Raw genomic sequence first — 27,500 nt, forward strand, 5'->3', positions numbered from 1 at the left:
TTCACCCCTGGGCCGGAATCGAGATCGGGCCGCTGGGTTAGCGGTTGCAAACGGTACCACTGCGCCGTCGAGCCGTGAGAGTATGTGTGTGTGTGTGTGTGTGTGTGTGTGTGTGTGTGTGTGTGTGTGTGTGTGTGTCGCAGGTTGTAACAGAACGAGCATTATGTCCACTTCTTTATTAAGTAATAAATTTAAAAATAAATTGATAAAATAGAAGATAGTTGACAGCTGAAGATATCCCGCACAGGTGACAAGCAAGAAGACTGATACGAGGGGAGTTGACACGGGACAGGGACGGAGAAGAGGCCGAGGACGGAGAGGGGAACGAGGACGGGGAGGGGGACGAGGACGAGGGCGGAGAGGGGGAGGAGGACGAGGACGAGGAGGGGGAGGAGTACAGGGAGGGGAACGAGGAAGGAGAGGGGGACGAGGACGGGGAACGAGGAAAGAGAAGGGGACGAGGAGGACAGGGAAGGGGACGAGGACAGGGAAGGGGACGAGGACAGGGAAGGGGACGAGGACAGGGAGGGGGACGAGGACGGAGAGGGGGACGAGGACGGAGAGGGGAACGAGGACGGGGAAGGGGACGAGGACGGAGATGGGGACAAGGATGGGGAGGGGAACGAGGACGGGGAGGGGGGATGAAGAGGGGAAGAGGACGAGGACGAGGAAGGGGAAGAGAAAGGATTGAGCAGGTGGAGGCTATGCTAGAGGGGTGGTAGTAGTAGTAGTAGTAGTAGTAGTAGTGGGTGGAAGAGGGGGAGGGCATTGATAAGGATATTGAAAGAAAAAGGATAAGAAGTTGAGTGGGCTGAGATAAGACTATGGATCTGAAAAGAAAACGGGGAGGGGGGGAAGAAAACGAAGAGTGGTAGGAGGAGGAGGAGGGTGGAAGGAGGAGGGAGAGGAGAAAAGGAAATGAAGAACTGGGAGAGGACTTCATTTGAGTTTATAGAAAAAAAAATCTCTGAAAACTTTGAGAGATGTATAGATAATGTTTGATAGTTGGAAGCCTTACTCTTGCATACGTATGAGGATTTCTAAGATGTAGATTTGAATTATTCGATTATAAATGACCACATGTTAAGTGAATAGCATTGGGTAATTACTATAGTTGTAAGAGGGAGAGACGGAGATGTATAGATAATATTTAATAGTTAGAAGCATTACTCTTGCAAACGTTTGAGGATTTCTAAGATGTAGATTTGAATTACTCGATTATAAATGTCCACAGGCGATATGTTGAATGAATAGCATTGGGAAATTACTATGGTTGTAAAAGGGAGAGAAAGAGAGGGAGAGAGAGAGAAAGAGAGAAAGAGAGAGACTACAAGTCAATAATTTGCTCTTCATTGAAAGGGAAAGAAAATAGAATTGAAAGAATTACTCTTGACAATCATTTGCAAAGAAACCATCTAAGACCAGACCAAACCAGACCGCACTGGCTGAGACCAGATTAAGACAGACCAGGCAAGGCGAGACCAGACCATAGCAAACTAGTTAAGACTAGACCAGACCAGGATTGCCGAGACGATACCAGTTGAGACTGGGTCAGACCGGATCACACCGGACCAAATGGAATCGGACCAAACCGAACCATACAGGATCAAACCAGACCAAACCGAACCAAACAGGACCAGACCGGATCTTATCGGACCAAACCAGACCAAACAGGACCAGACCGGATCTTATCGGACCAAACCAGACCAAACCGGACCAAACCAAACAGAACCAAACCGGACCAGACCGGATCTTACCGGACCAAACCAGACCGGGTTATACCAGACCAGGTAATAACGCCGAACCGTGAAGGTAATTGGGGACGAGCGATGGCGGAGACGAGACGAGGAGGTAATAGACGACACTCCTCGAAGAAAAGGTCAGAGTGTATCGACGACGGCGAGACGCCCCCCACCTCCTTCCCGTGTTGGTTTGAGCCGCACCAGCCAGGGTTGGGGGTGGTAGCTTTTTTCAGGCGTAGGTGTGTGTTTGTGTATATATATATATATATATATATATATATATATATATATATATGTATGTAATTTCGAGAGTAGTGTCACAAGTCTTCCTGTGAAATAATAGTATTGGTGTAGCATGCAACATCCCTTTTATCATTTAATTAATTTGTTTATTCACTTATTGTATATATATATATATATATATATATATATATATATATATATATATATATATATATATACACACACATATATATACATATATTTGCTGCTGTGGCACGTTGGTCTGACTTGCAACTATGTAAGCCCGATTTCGATCCCTACTGATGCTGGTGACTCGTTTGGCTTGGTATCCCGTATTGATCAACCCAGTCCAGGAGCGAATGCCAGTCCACAGGGTTGCACTCGTCGTTGGGAGACGAGAACGGGTGGCTTTGTCTTTGGGAGGCGGTCTCACGATCTCGCGGGATGGCAATGGCGCCAGGTGTCAGAGACTCGAACCCAGGAACGCAACCTAAGCACGTTCGTCCGTGGACTACTAAGCCTTTCCTCCCCTCTCCCCTCCCCTCCCTCCTCCCCCCAGTTCGAGTGTGTGGGGGGGGGGGCAATGTTCCCTCTATTATTTTTTTTATTTATTTTTTTATTCATCAATTTATGTATTTTATTTTTATTTTATTTATTTATTTATTTATATTATTTTTATTTATTTTTTGCTGTGAGTGTGCTCAGAAATTAGCTTGTGCACAAACTTTGCCTTCCCTGAAAAGTATGTGCGCGCCCATGCAAGTCACCCTCTGATCATTTAAACAAATACGCAATGGAAGCGCTAGAGTTAGAGAGAAAAAGAAAACAAAGCAATTATAGGTTTGACAGTTGGCAAGTTACCATATTTTTTTTAGAGAATTTATAAATTGATGTTTGGGTGGAACTTTACTGAATAGGTTTCAGCATCATTTGAAAACCTTTTGTGCGCAATTTTTTTTTTTTTTTTTTCTATGTGCGCTAGTTGTAAAACAAATGTTCGCGCGCACATGCACACAGCTTAGAGGGAACGTTGGGGAGTGGGTGTTCCCTAAGGGGGTGAAATGTCTCGTACTTCCTCGTTCGACGGTTCGTTGTTCGAGTCCCGGCCAAGCAAACTTGGCGTAGCCGGCAGCCGCGGCCTTCCATGGCCCTCTCTCCCTTCCACTCGACTTGCCGGATCCGTGTACGTCCGGCTGCGTCTCCGGCAGTAGACGAGGAGGGTGCGGGGCGTGTCTGCAGGAGAAGGCGTTGTTCCTCTGGTGACCACAGAGGGGGTTTGGGGGGGGCTATGGGGCCTCTTTGGATGAGCCTTCCACTCCAAAGGGGGGGGGGACATGCACCCCACCCCCACCCTGTGTCATTCAGTCAGTCTTGAAGGAACGAGTGCAAGGCTGGGATGGTGGTTCTCTCCATTTGGAATTTCCGATGTTCGTTATTACCCCCTTAATATTCGGAATTAAAAAAAAAGAAAAAAAAAAAAAAAAAAAAAAAAAAAAAAAAAATTTTTTTTTTTTTTTTTCTCGAAAAACGAAATAGTTCCGAACATTGGAGATTTCCGAATGTTGAACTTCCCAATAGAGACATCTGTATGTAGTATTCGGTCAGGAGTAATATATTGTTAGGGTTCTCGCCCGGTGATATTTTTTTTCCACACTGAGCGGGGGTTGGGAGCGGAACCACTCTCATCCTCTCTTAATTACACAAAGATTAAGAGTTCCTAAGGAGTCTCGGGAATGTACATTAATTCTGGCTGTCGTCAGGCAATTTTATTTATTTGGAAACCCCATTGTTTCCTGACAGCATGGAGAGGGGTGAAAGAGGGGGAAGGGGACGGGGAGGCGAGGAGGAGGAGAGGAAGCTATTCATAGGGTAGTCAAGTTCTGTATGTATTGGTTCTATGTGTATGTGATTCACCATGTTCTTTTGGACCACGTGTTGGACTCGTGATCGACAGCTGTTTCCCTCCCATAAGAGAGCCCAGAGCTTATATATGACCGATCTATGGGTAATGCTATGACCTTACACGCACACACACACACCCAACTCCCCGCCCACGATAGTTGGAGTAATGACTCGCACCGCAGCGATACTGAAATTATTTCAGCTCTGGGCGGGATTCGAACCCGGACCACCGTAGTGGCGGTCGTGAACGTTATCCACTGCGCCATCGAGTCATGTGTGTATGTGTATGTATGTGCCTACGACGATGTGAACACATGTATGTTTGCGCTCGCTTGTGGTGTGGGAGGCGTTGGGGCGTGGGAGGCGGGAGGCCCGGTAAACCTGACCTCTTCGCGTACGAGGTCAACGCCCTGTCGGCGTAGATATTGATTCCGGGGTGAGACGGGGATGAGCCTTCTCCCCCCCCCCTCTTCTCCCCCTCTTCTCCCCAACCTTTGTACTGGGGTGCCTTTGTGACCTTGTTTGTCTAGTGGATTGTTTGTAGGGAAGCAGCGTTCCTGTAGAAGGAGGAGGAGGAGGAGGAGGAGGGAGGGAGGGAGGAAGTGGGAGAGTGGGGGGTCCTCTGTTCGTGATGCTCCAAGTGCATTGTGGATCGTTATTTCTGACGTTAGTTGATCGAGATGAAATAGACAGGTTCACTCGCTGAGTGACTTACAAGCTGGTTATCGTAACCAAAATGTTAAAAAGGGAAATAGTAATAATAATAATGATAATAAATATATATACCAACGGCTTTTTTATCAAAAAGCTAAAAAATTATATTAATATTGATCATGATAATAGTATTAACATTAACAATAGTGATACATATACCAAAGGCTTTCCCCCCCTTTTAAGGGAGGTAGCCAAAAAACAAAGGCATAGAAACCACTCCCATCCATTTCATCCCTAACATACTCCATTCCCCTCCACCCTCTTCCCCTCCACCCTCTTCCCCTCCACCCTCTTACCCTCCACCCTCTTACCCTCCACCCTCTTCACGCCCTCTTATCTTGGCACCTCCTGGATGTCGGGTCATCCCTGCATCTCGCCCACGGACAGAAAATATAGTAATGGTAATAGTAATGTATAATAATAAATAGTAATAATAATAGTAGTAATAGTAATATAATAGTAATGATAATAATAAAAGTAATAAATAAATGAATATCTCTAACACCACCTCTTCCACCTCCTCTTCCTCCTCCTCCTCCTCTTCCTCCTCTTCCTCCTCTTCCTCCTCATAAGTAGACACCCTTCTCTAAAACGTAGCCCTCCTCTCTCTTACGTAGTCTTTTTTATTTTCGTATATTTATTTTAAATGGTTAATTGGTTTATTTATTAGTTTATTTTTATTATTTATTAATTTATTTTAGTTATTACATCAACGGCAGTATATTTTACATTCATTCTTGTTTATGATAATGGAGAGAGAAGTGAGGGCGTGGGTGTGGGCGTGGGGGGAAAGAAGGGAGGCGGTGCTGATAGGGAGTGGTTTAGGGGGGATATAGTGTGGCTGAGGAGATAGGGGAGGAAAGTGTAGGGCTGTAAATCATGACCCTTCCCCCCACCCCCACCATGGTAGGGGAGAATGGGGGGCTTGTCTGCTGCAGATGGGGGAGATAAGCTTATGGGCCAGGGATGTTGAGTGATGTATGGGGGGATGAGGGGGGAAGCTCCCCGCGATGGAAATGGGGTCTGGTTGGGGTGGGAGGATGGGGAGAGAGATTGGGAGGGGAAATCGAGATAAATGGATGGGAAGGGGGGGAGAGTGTGAGAGGGGAGATATGGGGAGAAGGGGGGAGAGTGTGAGAGGGGAGATATGGGGAGAAGGGGGGGATGTGGAGGGGAGGAGAGAGGTTGGAAAGGGGAGGTGGGGACAGAATAGAGGGGAAGGAGGAATTGGAATGCGAAAGAGAGGAAGAGAGAACAAAAAAGAAAAAAAGAGAAAAGGATGATGGAAGAGAACGGGGATGGGGGAAGGAGAGGAAAGGAGAGTTTTAGAGAGAGGATGTACGGATTTGGGTGTATGTGTGTAGATGAAAAGAGGGGAGGGAGGTGAGGGGAAGGAGTGTTGAGAGGGGAAGAGGGATTTAGGAGGTTGTGTAGGGTAGGAGGAGGAATGAGGGGACTGGGGAGGGGAAGTGAGGAGTGGGAGAGGACGAATAGAGGGGTGGGTGGGGGGGAGAGTGTAGGGGGGAGGAAAGTGGGGAGGCAGGCGAGTCGTCGTGGGAGAGAGAGTTAGAGAGAGAGAGGGGAGAGACGGAAGGGGGGAGTAGAATGAGGAAGGGAGTTTCCGGGTGGAACTGAGTGAGGGGAGAGAGACATATGGGGGGGGTATAAAGTTGGGGAGGGGGAAGAGGGGGAGTTTTTTTATTTATTTATCTATTTATTTCTATTTTTTATTTATTATCATTGTGTTTGTAAATTGGTCACTCCCACGGGCGAGTGACATTTCACTCCCAATTAAAAAAAAAGAATAATAATAATAATAATAATAATAATAATGCATTGCATTGCATTCTCCTGTATCCTCTTTTATAACCTCAAGTACGACTAAGTATTTTAACAAGGTTCTAGGTGTTACTTGATGGTGCTATAACTAGTATTTCGCTTACAAAAAAGAGTGGAGGTTAGGTATCGTCCTTGAGAATGTAGTTAGACGAAAAGTGGATAGGGGTTGGAAGTTGGGGAGGGAAGGACTTGTTAATTGGTACATTGCTCTGGCCTTCTTGAGGCATCGTGTGGCACCACGTGGCCCTCTTGTGGCACCGTGTGGCACCACGTGGCCCTCTTGTGGCACCGTGTGGCACCACGTGGCCCTCTTGTGGCACCGTGTGGCACTACGTGGCCCTCTTGTGGCACCACGTGGCCCTCTTGTGGCACCGTGTGGCACCACGTGGCCCTCTTGTGGCACCGTGTGGCACCACGTGGCCCTCTTGTGGCACCGTGTGGCACCACGTGGCCCTCTTGTGGCACCGTGTGGCACCACGTGGCCCTCTTGTGGCACCGTGTGGCACCACGTGGCCCTCTTGTGGCACCGTGTGGCACCACGTGGCCCTCTTGTGGCACCGTGTGGCACCACGTGGCCCTCTTGTGGTACCATGTGGCCCTCTTGTGGCACCGTGTGGCACCACGTTGCCCTAGTTTGGCACCGTGTGGTACCACGTGGCACCGTGTGGCACCATATGGCCCTCTTGTGGCACCACGTGACCCTTTTGTGGCACCACGTGACCCCTCTTGTGGCACCACGTGGCCCTCTTGTGGTACCATGTGGCCCTCTTGTGGCACCGTGTGGCACCATATGGCCCTCTTGTGGCACCACGTGACCCTCTTGTGGCACCGTGTGGCCCTCTTGTGGCACCGTGTGGCCCTCTTGTGGCACCGTGTGGCCCTCTTGTGGCACCGTGTGGCCCTCTTGTGGCACCGTGTGGCACCATGTGGCACTCCGAAAGACGACTACATCGTCAAGAATATAAAGGACCATGGTGCCATTCCTCTGCATGCATGATGAGTGCTTGGCATCTGTATGCGAGTATACTGTATGCATTGTACATGCATATGCATGCGTGTGTGTATGCGTACATGTATGTGTGTCTATGTCCGCATGGCAGTGCCTCGTTTTATAACCTGAAAGCTGAGCTCCGTAGAACTGGGTCCTCTCCAACACTGTTCTCCAACACTGCTCTCCAACACATACGATTCCCCCCTCCCCCCTCAACTCTCCCTCAACTCTTCTCCAACTCCACCCGGAAGACATCTCCCTGGGGTCAAACTCAATTCTGTCTCGTACCCATTCCAACCCTAAACTTCACCCAATTCTACCCCATAGCATTCCACCCCATCCCATTCTGTCTCATTCCACACCATCCCCATCCCACCTCATCCCATTTCATCCAATTTCATACCATTTGGTCCTAACCCAGCCCCAATCCATTCCACCTTATCCCATTTCCACCTCATCCCCATCCAGTCTCATCCACATCCCCCCATCCAGTCTCATCCACATCCCATATCCAGTCTCATCCACATCCCATATCCAGTCTCATCCACATCCCCCATCCAGTCTCATCCACATCCCCCATCCAGTCTCATCCACATCCCCCATCCAGTCTCATCCACATCCCCATCCAGTCTCATCCACATCCCCCATCCAGTCTCATCCACATCCCCCATCCAGTCTCATCCACATCCCCCATCCAGTCTCATCCACATCCCCCATCCAGTCTCATCCACATCCCACATCCTCATCGTATTCAATGCCACCCCGACCCGCCGCATCCTATCCACCCTCATCCCCTTCCACTCCCACCCTCATCCCCATCCACTCCCATCCCCATCCACTCCCACCCCATCCACTCCCACTCCCACCCCATCCACTCCCATCCCCATCCCCATCCACTCCCACCTCATCCTCATCCCCATCCACTCCCACCTCATCCCCATCCACTCCCACCTCATCCCCATCCACTCCCACCTCATCCCCATCCACTCCCACCCTCATCCCCATCCACTACCACCCTCATCCTCATCCACTCCCATTCCCATACACTCCCATTCCCACCCCATCCCCATCCACTCCCACCCTCATCCCCATCCCCTCCCACCCTCATCCCCATCCACTCCCACCTCATCCCCATCCACTCCCATCTCATCCCCATCCACTCCCATCTCATCCCCATCCACTCCCATCTCATCCCCATCCACTCCCACCCTCATCCCCATCCACTCCCACCCTCATCCCCATCCTATACAATCCCACCCCATCCCCATCCCATTGCATCGCCGCCGGGGGGCCATCCAATCCAAGTTGTTCCACAGTAAGCAATTTCCGTAAACGTTTTCTCGCTCGTGAAAACGTTTCTTGCTCCCCCCCCCTCCTGTTGGCACCAGCGAGCCGCCCCGGACACTTCGGTGCCAGGTGGCATCGGTGCCAACGTCTCGGGAGCCTCGAGGTCGCTCGAGGTCGCTCGAGCTTCCCCGTGGCAAAACCTCTCGAGGACTCGGGTTTGTGTATTGGTTCTTCACAGTGGCGCCTGTGGGTCGTGCCTCTGGTGCAGGGAAATGAAAGCAAAATGATTATAGTAACAAGAGTAGTAATGATGATAATAGTAATTATGATAATGATAGTGATGATAATTATTGTATTACTATTAAGTGTATTCGTAATAGTAATGGGATGCGAATAATAGCAATGATAATATTAATTAGAATAATAGTCGTAGTAGTAATATTAGTAATAACTAGTAATAACCATAGTAATAATGATGGTGATAATCATCGTATTACTATTAAGTGTATTCGTAATAATAATGTGATACGAATAATAATAGTAATAATGATAGTAGTAATAATAATGATAGTAATAGTAGTAATAATAGTAATAGTAATAATAATAATGATAATGTAATGATATCACGATAAAAATACTTGATAAACAACTGAATAAGTAAATAGATAAATCGACTTAAACAGAGAAACACCCGTATCTTATGGAACACCTGCTTCCCTTGGAAATACCTGCAACCTTTGGTACACATGTATCACTTGAAACGCCTTCTGAACATGTAACACCTTTACACCTGTATACCTTAAAACGTGCGTTTCGTGGAACACTTGTCCCCCCATTGAACACATGTTCCTCATTGAACATTTGTACCCCATTAACACTTGTCCCCCATTAACACTTGTCTCCCATTAACACATGTGCCCCCTCTAAACACTTGTCACCCATTAAACACATGTTCTACATTGAGCACCTGTCGCCCCACGAAACACCTGTCCCCCACAAAACACCTGTCCCCCACAAAACACCTGTCCCCCACAAAACACCTGTCCCCCACGAAACACCTGTCCCCCACGAAACACCTGTTCCCCACGAAACACCTGTCCCCCCACGAAACACCTGTCCCCCCACGAAACACCTGTCCCCCCACGAAACACCTGTCCCCCCACGAAACACCTGTCCCCCCACGAAACACCTGTCCCCCCACGAAACACCTGTCCCCCATGACCGCCCCCATGCGGACCTTTGGCGCGTAGGGGTTAAGCCCATTACACACCGGTTAACGCCATTACACGAGGGTTAACGAGCTCAGTCAGGCGGGAGGGGGAGGGGGGGTAGGGCCGCTTCAGCGCCGGCGCTTCAGGAGGAACCGCTGAAGGCTTCAGGAACTCCTCGGGGTCGTCCTCAGGAGGAAGTGGAAGGGTGGGAATGCGCTCCTCGAACCCTACTACTACATTTCTATTCCCTCACTCCTCCATTTTTACTCCCTCACTCCTCCATTTCTGCTCCCTCACTCCTCCATTTCTGCTCCCTCACTCCTCCATTTCTGCTCCCTCACTCCTCCATTTCTGCTCCCTCACTCCTCCATTTCTGCTCCCTCACTCCTCCATTTCTACTCCCTCACTCCTCCATTTCTGCTCCCTCACTCCTCCATTTCTGCTCCCTCACTCCTCCATTTCTGCTCCCTCACTCCTCCATTTCTGCTCCCTCACTCCTCCATTTCTGCTCCCTCACTCCTCCATTTCTGCTCCCTCACTCCTCCATTTCTGCTCCCTCACTCACTCCTCCATTTCTGCTCCCTCACTCCTCCATTTCTGCTCCCTCACTCCTCCATTTCTGCTCCCTCACTCCTCCATTTCTGCTCCCTCACTCCTCCATTTCTGCTCCCTCACTCCTCCATTTCTGCTCCCTCACTCCTCCATTTCTGCTCCCTCACTCCTCCATTTCTGCTCCCTCACACCTCCCTCACTCCTCCATTTCTGCTCCCTCACTCCTCCATTTCTGCTCCCTCACTCCTCCATTTCTGCTCCCTCACTCCTCCATTTCTGCTCCCTCACTCCTCCATTTCTGCTCCCTCACTCCTCCATTTCTGCTCCCTCACTCCTCCATTTCTGCTCCCTCACTCCTCCATTTCTGCTCCCTCACTCCTCCATTTCTACTCCCTCACTCCTCCATTTCTACTCCCTCACTCCTCCATTTCTACTCCCTCACTCCTCCATTTCTACTCCCTCACTCCTCCCAACTCCCTCATACCCGCCTCGATTGTATAAATGCAACAATTAAAACGATACAAAAAGGTTAGCATGACCCTACTCCCTCCCACTCCCATGTCCACTCCCCCCTCCATGTCCACTCCCCCCTCCATGTCCACTCCCCCCTCCCGATGTTCACTTCCCCCTCCCGATGTTCACTTCCCCCTCCCGATGTTCACTTCCCCCTCCCGATGTTCACTTCCCCCTCCCGATGTTCACTTCCCCCTCCCGATGTTCACTTCCCCCTCCCGATGTTCACTTCCCCCTCCCGATGTTCACTTCCCCCTCCCGATGTTCACTTCCCCCTCCCGATGTTCACTTCCCCCTCCCGATGTTCACTTCCCCCTCCCCCTCCCGATGTTTACTCCCCCCTCCCCCTCCCGATGTTCACTTCCCCCCTCCCTCCCCCTCCCGATGTTCACTTCCCCCTCCCTCCCCCTCCCGATGTTCACTTCCCCCTCCCTCCCCCTCCCGATGTTCACTTCCCCCTCCCTCCCCCTCCCGATGTTCACTTCCCCCTCCCTCCCCCTCCCGATGTTCACTTCTCCTTCCCTCCCCCTCCCGATGTTCACTTCTCCTTCCCTCCCTCCCCATGTTCACCTCCCCCTCCCTCCCCATGTTCACCTCCCCCTCCCTCCCCATGTTCACCTCCCCCTCCCTCCCCATGTTCACCTCCCCCTCCCTCCCCATGTTCACCTCCCCCTCCCTCCCCATGTTCACCTCCCCCTCCCTCCCCATGTTCACCTCCCCCTCCCTCCCCATGTTCACCTCCCCCTCCCTCCCCATGTTCACCTCCCCCTCCCTCCCCATGTTCACCTCCCCCTCCCTCCCCATGTTCACCTCCCCCTCCCTCCCCATGTTCACCTCCCCCTCCCTCCCCATGTTCACCTCCCCCTCCCTCCCCATGTTCACTTCCCCCTCCCGATGTTCACTTCCCCCTCCCGATGTTCACTTCCCCCTCCCGATGTTCACTTCCCCCTCCCCCTCCCGATGTTTACTCCCCCCTCCCCCTCTCGACACTCCTCCCCCCCTTAACAGTGCCACGCCTCTTTGGATTGGAGTGCCGAAGCGCGGCACTAATGAGCGAAATCAGAGCTAATGTGGCACTGACAAATGGCCTTCGCTTGACATGTCATTCGTGGGGAGGGGAGATAGGGGGAGGGGCGCTTCTAGGGGGGAGAAAGAGGAAGGGGGGTGCTTCTAAGGGGAGATAGGGGGAGGGTTGTGCTTCTAGAGGGGAGATAGGGGGAGGGGGTGCTTCTAGGGAGAGATAGGGGGAGGGTTGTGCTTCTAGAGGGGAGATAGGGGAGGGGGTCCTTATAGGGGGGAGATAGGGGAGGGGGTGCTTCTAGGGGGGAGATAGGGGGAGGTGGTGCTTCTAGGGGGAGATAAAGGGAGGGGGTCCTTCTAGGGGGGAGAAAGGGGGAGGGGGTCCTTCTAGGGGGGAGATGGGGGGTGCTTTTAAGGGAGAGATATGGGGAGGGGGGTGCCTCTAGGGGGTGGGAGAGTCGGTGGGGGAGTTTAGGGAGAGAGGGGGGAAGAAGACAGGCAGTGTGTGTGTGTGTGTGTGTGTGTGTGTGTATTAAGGGCGTTAAAGGAGAGGTTCCACTAACACCAAAAGGGGGAGGGGGAGGGGGAGGGGGAGCGAACAGGTATTCCAACGCTGGGAGGGAGTCAAAGGGTGAGGGGGGGGAGGGAGAGGATATGGTCGTTACCCGCTTGGCGTTACTCGGTATGCGAGGTGCCAGAACGAGCCACAAGATGGTGTTTCTAGCGACAGAAGCGCTGGTGAAGTTGCCCCCCAACCACCCAGGGGGGGGGAAGATGCAATGTATGTCAGCTTGTCACCCCTACCCATCTTCCTCCCTTCCTCCATCCCTCCCCCTTCCTTCCTCCCCCCGCCCCTCCTAACGATTTAACTTTGGGGTCTATGCGTAAGTGTTGGTCAACAACATGGGGGGTGGGGGGCTGTGGCTTACTGTCGTGCGGCCAGCTGCGTCCACCTGTAGCCACTTGTGGCCAGCTGCGTCCACCTGGGGCCAACCTGTGGCCAGCTGCGTCCACCTGGGGCCAACCTGTGGCCAGCTGCGTCCACCTGGGGCCAACCTGTGGCCAGCTGCGTCCACCTGGGGCCAACCTGTGGCCAGCTGCGTCCACCTGGGGCCAACCTGTGGCCAGCTGCGTCCACCTGGGGCCAACCTGTGGCCAGCTGCGTCCACCTGGGGCCAACCTGTGGCCAGCTGCGTCCACCTGGGGCCAACCTGTGGCCAGCTGCGTCCACCTGGGGCCAACCTGTGGCCAGCTGCGTCCACCTGGGGCCAACCTGTGGCCAGCTGCGTCCACCTGGGGCCAACCTGTGGCCAGCTGCGTCCACCTGGGGCCAACCTGTGGCCAGCTGCGTCCACCTGGGGCCAACCTGTGGCCAGCTGCGTCCACCTGGGGCCAACCTGTGGCCAGCTGCGTCCACCTGTGGCCAACCAAGCAACAGGGATGGCCTCGTTAATGGAACCTTGGTTAATGTCGACCATTTGTGTAAACATTTGCTCATTGAGTCGTGTGTTTGTTTTCATTTTCGGCCGAATTGATTTGGCCTCGTCTGTTCTCGTCGTCCTCGCAATGAGCATCGACGCGTAATTGATTTCATGCTGTGTTGGATTCATGCTGTAGTATGCTGTTATTTGTTTATTTAGGCCACTTCATGGCCGTGTTGTATACGTATTTTATTTATTTATTTATTTATTTAAGCCAACGCCAGATAAAGGGGAAATGCCTTCTTGTATGTTGATATTAATGATTAGTTTTTAAATTAATTTATTTATTCGTTTATGCCGTGTCCTCCTTATAAGGGCGTATTTTTTTTTGTATATATTTATATATATATATATATATATATATATATATATATATATATATATATATATATATATATATATATTATGATTTTTGATAGTTGTGGGTGGGCTGTGTTTATTTTGAAAGACGTCTGTGCACGCGATGTCGGAGAGGTTGGGTTACATAGAAAAAAAAAATCAAAAGTCTTACGAAGAGATCGACACAGTGCCATCAGGTCACTGGAGCGTCTCTGCCTGCGTCTCTAGGAGAGCCAGAGCTCCTCCCCGGAAAGAAAGAAAGAAAGAAAAAAAAAAGAGAGGAAAAAGAAAATGGCGAAATCGCCTCAGATTTGCAGATGAGATTGTTCTCGTTCCCGAAGTGGCAAAGGACTTGCTCGGTATTTGGTTCGAATATCCGTAAGGAGATTCGAAGTAGGTGATAGAGGAGGAGGAGAAGGAGGAGGTGTAGGAGAAAGAGGAGGAGGAGGAGGTGTAGGAGAAAGAGGAGGAGGTGTAGGAGTAGGAGCAGAAAGAGGGGAAGAAGAGAGAGGAGGAGGAAAAGAAGGAGGAGGAGAAGGAAAAAATGAAGAAGAAGGAGGTGGAGGCGGAGGAGGAGAATAGGAGGAGGAGAGGAGGAGAATAATAATAATAATGATAATAATAATAATGATAATAATAGTAATAATAATAACAATAATAATATAATAATAATAGTGATAATGATAAATTAGGAGGGAGAGAAGAAGGAGGTGAAGGAGGAGACAAACATTGAGAAGTGTCAATACTCGCTCGAGATGCATGTTGTCAACATGCAGGCATCATGCTCATCCAGCAACATGACCCCCGTGTCTCCAGGCACTGTAGTGCCACCTTTTCCCCCTCCCTTTCCCCCTCCCTTTCCCCCTCCCTTTCCCCCTCCCTTTCCCCCTCCCTTTCCCCCTCCCTTTCCCCCTCCCTTTCCCCCTCCCTTTCCCCCTCCCCTTTCCCCCTCCCCTTTCCCCCTCCCCTTTCCCCCTCCCCTTTCCCCCTCCCCTTTCCCTCTCCCCCTCCCCTTTCCCCCTCTCCCCCTCCCCTATCCCTCCCCCTTTCCCCCTCCCTCTCTCCCCCTCCCCTTTCCCCCTCCCCTTTCCCCCTCCCCTTTCCCTAACCCCCCTTTACCCTCTCCCCTCTTTACTCCCTTCCACCTCCCTCACTCCATCACTTCCACTGCCAAGGCTCCCATCCGCCTCCCTTCCGCCTCCCTTCCGCCTCCCTTCCGCCTCCCATCCTGTCCTGACAGTCTTCCCAGAGTCAAAGAGATCCAACTGTTGACACCTGTTAACAACACGCTATTGCTTGCTCGCACGCACGCTCCCACGCACGCAAGCACTCCCACACGCAAGAAATGTGCGCGTCCTCCCGCAAGCAAGCACGCCTACACAAAGCCACTCCCACGCAGAAACACTCCGACACGCAAACACTCCCACACAAAGGCATTCTTACATGCAAGCACTCCCACACAAAGGCACTCCTACACGCAAGCACTCCCACACAAAGGCACTCCTACACGCAAGCACTCCCACACAAAGGCACTCCTACACGCAAGCACTCCCACACAAAACCACCTACATAAAGGCACTCCACACACAAAAACACTCGCACAAAATCACTCCCACACACAATCACTCGCACACACAATCACTCACACAAAATCACTCCCACACAAAGGCACTCCCACACAAAGGCACTCCCACACAGAGGCACTCCCACACAGAGGCACTCCCACACAAAGGCACTCCCACACAAAGGCACTCCCACACAAAGGCACTCCCACACAGAGACACTCCCATACAAAGGCACTCCCACACAAAGGCACTCCCATACAAAGGTACTCTCACACAGAGGCACTCCCACATAAGCAGTCCCACGGCACTCCCACACCAAAAAACTCCCATACAAAAGCACTCCCACAGGCAAAGTTGTCTGCATTCACAAATGATTCCTTACTATCAAGTACGCCGTCAGAGGTCATTCGTCTTGTAGGAATGCACGCCCACGGGCATCCATCACGCCCACGGGATTTGCGCACGCCTTACACCCGCACCGTAGAGGTCTGGCCATCCCCTCCCTCCCTCCCACAATTCGTCTGAGGTGCCTCCCTCCCCCCTTTCTCCCCCATCTCAGCTGAGCCCCCCCTTCCCCCATTTACGGTTAGAAAAGCTTTGGGAAATTTGATTTAAATTTAATGGAATCTAGTGGAGTTAGAATTAAATTATTTCGTGTTTATTGACTGGAAGATGCGTTTCTTCTATTGCAGCATGGTACTGTCATGTCTAAGCAGTCCAGCACCCCTATCTTGTTATTAGAAGGATAAAAGAAAGTGAAGTGTACTGCTTGATGATTTATTTTCTTGATTCCTTAGAACTGAAACAAACTGACAATATTGTTTGTAGAAGAAATGAGAACACCCTAGAAAAATAAAATAGCATGGAAAAGGTCAAATGTGCACAGCTGGGTAATCAATGATACATATATCAATGTGATTTTTGTGTGCGTCACTTACCAGCATCCTCTGTAATTGATTTCAGCACCCCAGGTTGGGAAACGCTGTTCTACTAGATGGAATAACTTGGTAGCGGTTGGGGGAAAAAAATAAATAAATAAAAATAAAAATAACGTAAAAAGTGTGATTTGTAACAAGGAAACGGTTACTAGTGTAGTCTACAAAAACGCAACTAAATAAATTAATACATAAATAAATGTAGAGAGTATAGATGATAAAAAAATGATAAGTGAATGAATTATTTTATTTATATAATTGTGATTAATGCAAAGAATAAAGAATAAATGAGCGGATGATAAATAGATTAACAAATAAATAGATAAATATATAGTTAATAAAATAAATGACCAATTAAATTAATTATTTAATTCATATAAATGACTATGAATAATGAAAATAATGGAAAATAGATAATGTGAATGAATGAGTGATTATGTATATTATTATAATTTTTATTTATTCATTTTTATTTATTAATTTTTATTTATTTATCATGATTACATTTTTTCCGCATCCGACCTAGTTATGGACCAAAAGGTCTCCTGTCGGCATGCTCCGCCTTTAAAGTGAGTGGAGACGAGTTAGAGGAACGTGAGTTGCCACCGACGTGACGTCACATTTGCATAATTCTTTGTAATATTTCGCAAATGGCGCTTGCCACCTTTTACCAGGGTGACATATCTCGTTATTCATTTGTTTGACCTTATTCAACCTGTTTATGTTTTATTTTATTTTCTCTTTATGTTTATATATTTACTTTGTACATTTTATTTGTGTTTATTTGCATTTTGTTGATTTCCCAAGATCACAAGCAGTTGTTCGTTTTTATATCAAATGTCCTTATCCCTTGACCATAGAAGTAGGTGTGTGGTGTGTGTGTGTGTGTGTGTATGTGATTCACCATGGTCTTGGATCACGTGTTAGACTCGTGATCGACAGCTATTTCCCTCTCGGAAGAGAGCTCAGAGCTCATATATGACCGATCTACGGGTAATGCTGTGACCTGACACACACACGTACACCCAACTCCCCGCCCACGAGAGTTGGAGTAACAACCCGCTGCGTAGCGATACTGAAATTATTTCATCCCTGGGCGGGATTCGAACCCGGACCTCCGTAGTGGCAGCCGGGAACTCTACCAACTGCGCCACGAGGTGTGTGTGTGTGTGTGTGTGTGTGTGTGTTCGAAGGGTGTGTGTTTATCAAATAGAAAATAATCTACGTGTGTGTGTGTGTGTGTGTGTGTGTGTGTGTGTGTGTGTGTGTGTGTGTGTATGTACGTTTTCACCCACGCATACATGCAATCCATGCAATCTGCAACAATCCCGCATTACATATCTCGAGGCAACGTTGGGGGGGTGGGGGGATACAGATGGGGGAAGGTGGGGGGGGGGAGACGACACATATTGCCCTGTCAGTGACGATTTTCCTTTTTATTAAAGAGGAAAATTGTTCCCCCCGGGCGACTTCCGGAAGCTTCCCGGAACCGGCGTCACGTCACTCGCAATTTCCGGAACCGCGCAGTCGTCACGCGTCCTGACAGGCCGCCTCACTCAACCCGGACTCTTGTGTGTCCGGAGTCCGTGATGTGTCCGGAACCCGGATGTATAAACATTTCGTTGTGTCCGGGTATGCTGTGCCTTATGCCCCGGTTTGGTTTCCCGGGCACGAGGTCAGGATGGGACGTGTCTGGGCCGGCATCCGGGTGAGCCCGTTGCGGACGGGACAGAATCCGGGGGACTACTGTGTGTCCGGGAAGGATCTGGTTGGGATGCAGACGGGTTTTGAACGCCCAAGAGTCCCTCTTAGTCTTTGACCTTGGCGATGGCGTTGGCATTGGTAGTGGCGTTGAACCGAGGTCAGAAGGAACAAACGGTGACGTTAAACCGAGGTCAGAAGGAACAAACGGTGACGTTAAACCGAGGTCAGAACGAACAAACGGTGACGTTAAACCGAGGTCAGAACGAACAAACGGTGACGTTAAACCGAGGTCAGAACGAACAAACGGTGACGTTAAACCGAGGTCAGAACGAACAAACGGTGACGTTAAACCGAGGTCAGAACGAACAAACGGTGACGCTAGACCGAGGAATGAATACAAATAAATAAAAAGGAAAAAAGCCAAGATTGGCTGAAGAAAACGAGGTAGAGGTGACGATATGACGGCAGCAACTGTTGAGAACGGGCATTAGTGTCATACGTTGTTGTTGTTGTTGTTGTTGTTGTTGTTGTTGTTGTTATCATCTTTATTGTCGTCCTCGTCCCAATCCAGGAGCGCCGCGATGTCTGTGGGCGCCAGCAACCGAGGGGGCCGTAATTTTTATTATTGTTGCAACAGGAGCGTAGGGGGGGGGGGGAGGAGGGGGCATCGTAAATTTTCTCCGGGCCGAGCCTGGCACCCTTGATGGTGTAGCACTGGCACCCATACAGGGCCATGGGATATGTATGTATATATATATATATATATATATATATATATATATATATATATATATATATAATATATATATATATATATATATATAATATATATACATGTATAATAGTGATTACCCAATTTAGGAGAAGAATAAGTGAAAGTATAAATATCTGTATATTTCTATCACTAACTGTGATCCTCTTCAGCAGATGTGAAGAGGATCACAGTTAGTGATCGAAATATACAGATCTTTATACTTTCGTTTATTCTTCTCCAAAAGTGGGTCATCAGTATTATTTTACAAATGTGCTACGACATAACTTTGTGATATATATATAATATATATATATATACACAGTATATGTGTGTGTATACCGTAGGATGGGGTAATCGGGCCATCACTGGGGGGAGGAGGTAAATGGGCCATATAAAATTATTTACTTTTTTAATTGAAATTAGTTTTAAAATATTTCACTTTTACCCTGAATAAATACCTATCTCCATTTTACCAGAATTTTATTTATCGGTTGTAACATAATTTTTAATACATGAATAACTTTTATATGGCCCATTTACCCCAGTGATGGCCCGATTACCCCATCCTACGGTATGTATATATATGTATATATATATATATATATATATATGTATATATATACACACATACATTTTGACAACCACATTGTACTTTAATTCTAAGCCATCAAGGCCGACATGCAGAAATTGAAATGTGGTACTGCCAAGGACTCGAACCCCAGCATCCTCATGACAAGTGCGGTAGTGACTTACCAACTAGGCTATCAAGAGATGGCTTAGAATTAAAGTGCATTGTGGTTGTTAAAATATATCTAATCACTGGGACCCATTCAGTGTTGTACATTATATATATATATATATATATATATATATATATATATATATAATATATATATATGATAATTGTCACTGTCACTTCTGCTTGTTTTCTTCTCTTTCTCTTCATCCTTCTCTATCATCCTTTATGTCCTTTTCATCCACTTCATCCTTCTTTTCATCCTATTCACCCTTGTCTTTTTCGTTATCCTTTTCATTACCGTTATTCTCTTCGTTGTCATCCTCATCCTCCTGTTTGTTGTCATCCTCATTCTCGTTGTCATCCACCTCCTCCTCATCTTCCTTCTCTTCCCCCTCGTCTTCCTCCTCTTTCTCCTACTCTTCCTGCTGCTCCTCATCCTCATCATCCTCGTCTCTCCTCCTCATCCTCGCCCCCCCTCCTCATCCTCGTCCCCCTCCTCATCCTCGCCCCCCTCCTCATCCTCGCCCCCCTCCTCATCCTCGTCCCCCTCATCCTCAACATCCTCGTCCTTCTCCTCATCCTCATCATCTCGTCACCCCCCTCCTCATCTTCACCATCCTCGTCCCTCTCCTCCTCATCCTCAACATCCTCGTCTCTCTCCTCCTCATCCTCATCATCCTCGTCCCTTTCCTCCTCATCCCCTCCGGTCGTCACTTCCTGCCTTGCCTCCTCCTGCCCCGTGACAACACGAACTGGGTGTGTAATCCCTGCCCTGCAGGTCGCTTAGTGTTTGGCCCCGTGCAGGTCGCTTGGTGTTTGGCCCGTGGCAGGTCGTTTGGTGTTTGGCCCCGTGCAGGTCGTTTGGTGTTTGGTCCCGTGCAGGTCGCTTGGTTTTTGGCCCCGTGCAGGTCGCTTGGTGTTTGGCCCGTGCAGGTCGCTTGGTGTTTGGCCCCGTGCAGGTCGTTTGGTGTTTGGCCCCGTGCAGGTCGCTTGGTGTTTGGCCCGTGCAGGTCGTTTGGTGTTTGACCCGTGCAGGTCGCTTGGTATTTGGCCACGTGCAGGTCGCTTGGTGTTTGGCCCGTGCAGGTCGTTTGGTGTTTGGCCTCGTGCAGGTCGATTGGTGTTTGGCCCTGCAGGTCGCTTAGTGTTTGGCCCTGCAGGTCGATTGGTGTTTGGCCCTGCAGGTCGCTTAGTGTTTGGCCTGTGCAGGTCGCTTGGTGTTTGGCCTGTGCAGGTCGCTTGGTGTTTGGCCCCGTGCAGGTCGCTTTCGACTCCACCATTGTTGCAGCGACCAATTTACGGGAAATAGAGGCGGAAATGGATTGGGCTTGGGCCGGGGGGCGGGCGGGAGGGTGGGCCTTTCTTCGCCAGAAGAATGTCTGCATTTAAGACCGGGACGAAGGTGTGTGTGTGTGTGTATGTGTGTATTCACATTGGTCTTTGGATCACGTGCTGGACTCGTGATCGACAGCCATCTCCCTCCCGGAAGAGAGCTCAGAGCTCGTATATGACCGGTCTATGGGTAATGCTGTGACCTCACATGCTCACACACATCCCCAACTCCCCGCCCACGAGAGTTGGAGTAACGAGTCGAAGCGCAGCGATATTGAATTTATTTCACCCCTGGGTAGGATTCGAACCCGGACCGCCGTAGTGACAGTCGGAGACTCTACCAACCGCGCCACTGTATGTATGTGTGTGTGTGTGTGTGTGCGTGAGGGGGCTCAGAATGACATGCGTAGAGGTCGAGAGGAGAGAGGGCATGGAGGAGGAGGAGGAGGAAGAGGAAGAGGAAGGACTTCGCTGGGAGATGATATCGGGAAAGGTGTCTGACGCCGAGGAAGAGTCTGCCGATCTCTGTATGGGGACCCACCGGCAGGGAAGAGACTGATTGGGGAGGGAGAAAGATCAAAGGAAATATGAGAGAGAGAGAGAGAGAGAGAGAGAGAGAGACCCATTTCATCACATGCCTGCCTGTCACCGTTGTTGCTGAATGTATCCTCCAAAGTTAGACATAATAAAATATGTGTAGACGGAAAGAGAGCAAGTTGTGTTAGAGAGCAGACTAGAGTGAAATATATTGTGGAGGCGGTAAGAGAGAGGAAGTGGAATTGGGCAGGTAAGCTAGTGCGAACGACTGATGAACGATGGAGCAAGTGTGTTACTGAGTGGATGCCGCGAGATGGGAAGCGTGGAAGAGGGAGACCAGACAGGAGGTGGAGAGACGAGATTAAGTTTGCAGGAGTGACGTGGCGGAGGTTGGCGCGGTCGTGTGAATCATGGAATGCTACGAAGGAGGCCTATATTCAGCAGTGAACTCAGGATGGCTGATTTGATTGGGGCGTCATCGGGTCTTCCGATGAAGAAGAGGAAAACGTTTTTTCCTCTTCTTTGTCTTCGAGTGAGGGAGTGAGTGAGAAATGGAACAATTAATCGCGAGAAATGGGATGTGGAAGCTGCGGCGCGGGAGGGATTCGAGGGAGGAATGGGAGGGGGAACAGAACTTTGGAGTGTGGGAGATGGATGGCCGGATCACCAAAGGAAGAAGAGGAGGAGGTGAAGGAAACGTAGGAGGAAGAAGAGGAGAAAAGGGAAGGACAGGGAGAAGGCAGGGGGAGAAGAGGCTAAGGAAGAAGGAGAGGAAGGGAGAACGGAAGGCTATCCGAGGAGGAGGAGGAAGAGGAACTGAAGGAGACACAGAAGTGCGTAATGACTTGAATACCAACCCCGTTTTATATTATTATTATAATTGTTATTATTATTATTATTATTATTATTATTATTATTATTATTATTATTATTATTATCATTGTTGTTATAAACCCTGGCAACTTCATTCAAGTAAAGAGGATCAGCCTAAAGATATTTTCTTCTTGGTTGGGAGAGAGAGAGAGAGGAGGAGGAGAGACAGAGAGAGGGAGATAGAGGAAGGAGGAAAGAGGGAGAAAGAGAAGAGGAGGGAGAGAGAAAAAGAGAGAGTGAGGAGAGACAGGAAGAGAGGGAAGTGGGGAAAGAGAGAGGGAGAAGGAAGGAGGGAAAGAGAGAGGAAGAGTGAGGAGAAGAGAGGAAGAAGAAAGAGGGAGGGGAGAGAGAGAAGGGAGAGAAGGGGAAGGAGAGAAAGAGTGAGGGAGGAGAGAGAAATGGAGAGGGAGGAGGAGAGAGAAAGAGAGAGGAAGGAGGAGAGAAAAGAGAAAGGGAGAGGGAGGAGGAGAGAGAGAGAGAGGGAGGAGAGAAAAAATGAGAGGGGAGGAGGAGAGAAAAAGAGAGGGTAGAGGAGAGAAAAAGAGAGAGGGAGGAGGAAAGAAAAAGAACGGAGGAGGAGAGAGAGAAAGAGAGAGGGAGGAGGAGAGAGAGAAAGAGAGAGGGAGGAGGAGAGAGGGAGGAAGAGAGAAAAAGAGAGGGAGGAAGAGAGAAAAAGAGAGGGAGGAGAGAAAGAAACGGAGGAAAGAAAAAGAGAGGGAGGAGGAGAGAGGAGAGAGTAGAGAGAGAAAGTGAGAGGGAGGAGGAGGAGAGAGAAAGAAGAGGTATTAGGGGCAAATGGAAAACGTGAAATGAAACTATTTGGCTGGACAGGGCGGTCATGCAGAGGATCATGAAGGCTGAGCCCGTCACGTGGAGCGGTGATGGGTGGCACACGGAAGGGGGATGAAAACAAATGACTGTCAGCGTTATTTCTCCCCCCTCTCCCCCCTTCCCCCTCTCCCCCCTTCCCCCTCTCCCCCTTCCCACTCCCCCCCTCCGTTGAGGCCATTTAGCTTAGTACGAAGAGCATTACTCTTTTCTGCTTTTAAACAATTTCTGTGATGGGTTTCCCCCCCACACACACATACATCCCACATCCCCCCGCACCCTCCCGATTGGGGAGGAGAGGGGGAGAGTATACGTGAATTACACATGACACGTCGGGAATCCTGCACCCCCTTTCTCTTTCTCCCCTCTCTCTTCCTCTCTCTCCCCTCTCTCTTTCTCTCGCTCTCTTACACAGAGAGAGAGATAGATACACATATGAGCTCTGAGCTCTCTTCCGGGAGGGAAATAGCTGTCGGTCACGAGTCCAACACGTGATCCAGGACCATGGTGAATCACATACACACGTAGTGGCCACGCATACGTAAAAGACATGGTGTAGAATCACCCTAGTCCATTCATAACATGCTGGGAATCTTATCATTCCCAGTGTTTATAAACAGACACGAAGGAACCGACCCGTCGACATGGCAGTCTCGAACTGGGAAGGGTTCGACCTGTGGCCATGCAGGGCACCAGTTGGGGGAGGGAATGGGGAGAGAGGAGGAGGGAAGAGAAGGGAGAGGGGAAGGGGAAGGGGAGAGGAGGGGGAAGGGGAAGGGGGAGAAGACGGAAGGGGAGAGGAGGGAGAAGGGGAAGGGGGGAGAAGAGGGAGAAGGGGAAGGGGGAGAAGAGGGAAGGGGAAGGGGTAGAAGAGGGAGGGGAAGGGGAGAGGAGGGGAAAGAGGAAGGAAGGAGAAGAGGGAAGGGGAGAGAAGGGGGAGGAGGGTGAAGGGGAGAGAAGAGAGACGGGGGGGGGGAAGGGGGGCGTTACATGTCCCGTGCTGACAAGAGCAGCGTGGGTCGACACTGCAGAGGCGCGGCAGCGGCGGTGGCCAATGAGAGAGGAAGTAGGTGAGGATGGACAAGTCCGTGTGCGTGCGTTCGCGCGCGTGCATCTCCACTGGTGGTTGGTGAGTGACGTCAGCCGGTATAGGATGCTGGTGGGGGAGTGGGGCGGAGAGAGGAAGAGAGTTGGGGGAGGAAAGAGAGTAAATGAAACGGGGAAACGTTGTAGAGAGAGAGAGAGAGAGAGAGAGAGAATGAACCAAGAGGCTGATTACGAAGATCCTGGGAAGTCCGAATGGTAAAGAGTGTGGGCGGGCAGGTGGGCGGAGCTTGGAGGAGCAAATCACGTTATGCCACGCCCCCTTTTGCCAACTCACCCGACTCTCATATCTCTCTCTCTCTCCTCTCTTCCCCTCTCCCTCTCTCCTCTCTCTCCTCTCTCTCCTCTCTCTCCCTCCCCCCTTTTCTTCCACCTCTCCCCTCCCTCGTCTCTCGCTCTCTCTCCCACTCTCCCTCCCCCCTTCTTCTTCTCCTCTCCCTCTCTCCTTCTCTCTCCCTCCCCCTCTCTCACTCCCTCCCTCTCCTTCTCTCCCCCCCTTCTCTCTCTCCCTCCCCCTTCTCAGCTCCCCTCCCTATCTCTCCCTCCCACCCCCTTCTCTCTCCCTCCCTCTCCCTTCTCTCTTTCTCCCTCTCCCTCTCACTTCTTCTCCTCTCGTCCTCTCTCTCCTTCTCTCTCTCCCTCCCCCTTCTCTCCCTCCCTCCCCCTTCTCTCTCTCCCTCCCCCTTCTCTCTCTCCCTCCCCCCTTCTCTCTCTCCCTCCCCTCTCCTCTTTCTCTTTCCCTCTCCTCTCTCCTGTCTCTCCCTCCTCTCTGTCTCTCTTTCTCCTCTCTCTCTTTCTCCTCTCTCTCTCTCTCTCTGCCTCTGTCTCCTCTCTGTTTCATTGACTCTTTCCTCTCCTTCCTTTCTCTCTCTCTCTCTCTCTCTCTCTCTCTCTCTCTCTCTCTCTCTCTCTCTCTCTCTCTCGTGTCATGGTCAGCTGCTAATTAGGAACCTGGTCGGTCTCCCTCTCCTGGTCCTCTCCAAGAAGGCTTGCATAATCTCCGAAAAAAAGGGGGGGTGAGGGGGTGGCTCCCCCCCCTCTTTCAGCCCAAGCACCTTTGTCTTTCACCACCACCCATCAACACCACCACCACTCACACCATTGCCACTGTCACCACCAACACCATTACCGATATCACCACCACCACTATCACCACCACCATCACACACACACCACGACTACCATCATCATTAATGTAGTCACCACCACCACCATAATTATCATCACTACCACCACCAGCACAATTATCACCACCACCACCACCTCCACCACCCGCGCATCAATCCTCCTTTTCTTCAACCCCGAAATGGTGAACTTTACAAGTATATGTATATGTAATGTATAAATATATGTATATGTAAGGACAGTATGTAGAACTTCCGTTCCCCGAAAGCCTGAAGCCTCTCTCTCTCTCTCTATCTCTCTCTCTCTCTCTCTCTCTCTCTCTCTCTCTCTCTCTCTCTCACCTCTCTCTCTCCCTCTCTCTCTCTCTCCTCTCTCCTCTCCTCTCTCCTCTCTCTCTCTCTCTCCTCTCTCTCTCTCCTCTCTCCCCTCCCTCCTCCCTTTGCCCATCGGGGACTTGTCGTCACCACTTCCATCGGGTCTGGCGCCACACCAGTTCTCATCCTCGGCCCTTGCTGCTTCTTCCTCCTCGCTCCTCCTCCTTGCTCCTCCCTCCTCGCTCTTCCCTCCTCCCTCCTCCTCCTCGCTGCTCCTCCTCCTTCCTCCTCGCTCCTTCTCCTTCCTCCTTGCTCCTCCCTCCTCCTCCTTCCTCCTTCCTCCTCCCTCCTCCTCCTCGCTCCTCTTCCCCCTCTCCCTCCTCTTCCCCCTCCCTCGTCCTCCCTCCTCCTCGCTCCTGTTGCGTCATCGCGAAGACCGCGCCCCTCTTTGACCCCGCCCACCCTTGTCTTTAGTCATCGCTTCACCTTTAATCTCGCCCACTTCCACGCCCATTCCTTCCCTCGCCATAACTTCTGCAAGTTCTTCGTCATGATTCCCACCCTCGCTCTTCCTTACCTCCGCCCTTGCCCCTCCTCCTCTCCGCCCTCGCTCCTCCTCTCCACTTTCGCTCCTCCTCCTCTTCGCCCTTGCCCCCCCTCCCTTGCTCCTCTCCGTCTTCGCTCCTCCTTTCTCGCCCGACTCCGCCCCTTTCTCCCCTGGCCCCGCCCTGTTCCTTCTTTGCCCCGCCTTTACTCCTCCCTCGCCCCGCCTTCGCTCCGCCTTCTTCCACGCGACTCTCTCGTTTGCTCGACAGTTCACGTCCTTCTGTCCTGACGTCATCCTTCTCTGCCCCACTCTTTATCTCCTTCGTATAGGCCCCTTACTCCTTACTTCGCCTCACCTTCTTCGCTGCCTTACTTCTTTGCCTCGACCCCCCCCCCACTACTTTCGCACCTCCTTTCCCTCTCCCATCGCCCCTACCTTCCTTTCCCATCGCCCTCCCCCTTTCCCATCGCCCTCCCCCTTTCCCATCGCCCTCCCCCCTTTCCCATCGCCCTCCCCCCTTTCCCATCGCCCTTCCCCCTTTCCCATCGCCCTTCCCCCTTTCCCATCGCCCTTCCCCCTTTCCCATCGCCCTTCCCCCTTTCCCATCGCCCTTCCCCTTTCCCTTCCCCTTTCCCTTCCCCTTTCCCATCGTTCCCTTCCCCTTTCCTTTCCCCTTTCCCATCGCCCTCCCCCCTTTTCCCATCGCCCTCCCCCATTTTCCCATCGCCCTCCCCCCTTTTCCCATCGCCCTCCCCCCTTTTCCCATCGCCCTCCCCCCTTTTCCCATCGCCCTCCCCCCTTTCCCATCGTCCTCCCCTCTTTCCCATCGCCCTCCCCCCTTTCCCCTCTCCTTTCTTCCTCCACCTCTGTCTTGACAAAGCGGAGCCCATTGCTGGCGCCCACGTCTGCGGTCAAGACTTTATGCCCTTTATGCCCTTTATGCGCCAGCTGGGGGATGACATGGACCAGCTGGGTGGAGTTGGAGGGGGGGTCAGCGGGCACCCATGGACCGCGGATAATTCGCCCCCCCCCCCCGGCGAGGGGCGGGAGGTGGGACGGAAGACGTGTTTCATTTTATTTGTTCAAGACTTCGAGGAGACCACACACACACACACACACACACACACACACACACACACACACACACACACACACACACACACACACACACACACACACACACACACACATATATATATATATATATACTCCCTTGCTTCTCTCCCCTCCCCTCCCCTTCCATCTCTTTCCCCTCTTATTCCCCTTCCCCTTCCATCTCTCTTCTTATTCCCCCTCCCCTTCCATCTCT

At 50.7% G+C, this 27,500-nt stretch overlaps 1 protein-coding gene across 25 annotated transcripts in view; it reads left to right on the plus strand.

Moving 5' to 3' along the window:
- The window catches only part of shep (RNA binding motif single stranded interacting protein alan shepard), a 654,273-nt gene that overhangs the window by 66,488 nt on the left and 560,285 nt on the right, over positions 1 to 27,500 (plus strand). The window lies entirely within an intron of this gene.

Source organism: Oratosquilla oratoria, chromosome 41 (genome assembly GCF_046742065.1).
Source record: "Oratosquilla oratoria isolate Oo_2021 chromosome 41, ASM4674206v1, whole genome shotgun sequence".
NCBI lineage: Eukaryota > Metazoa > Arthropoda > Malacostraca > Stomatopoda > Squillidae > Oratosquilla > Oratosquilla oratoria.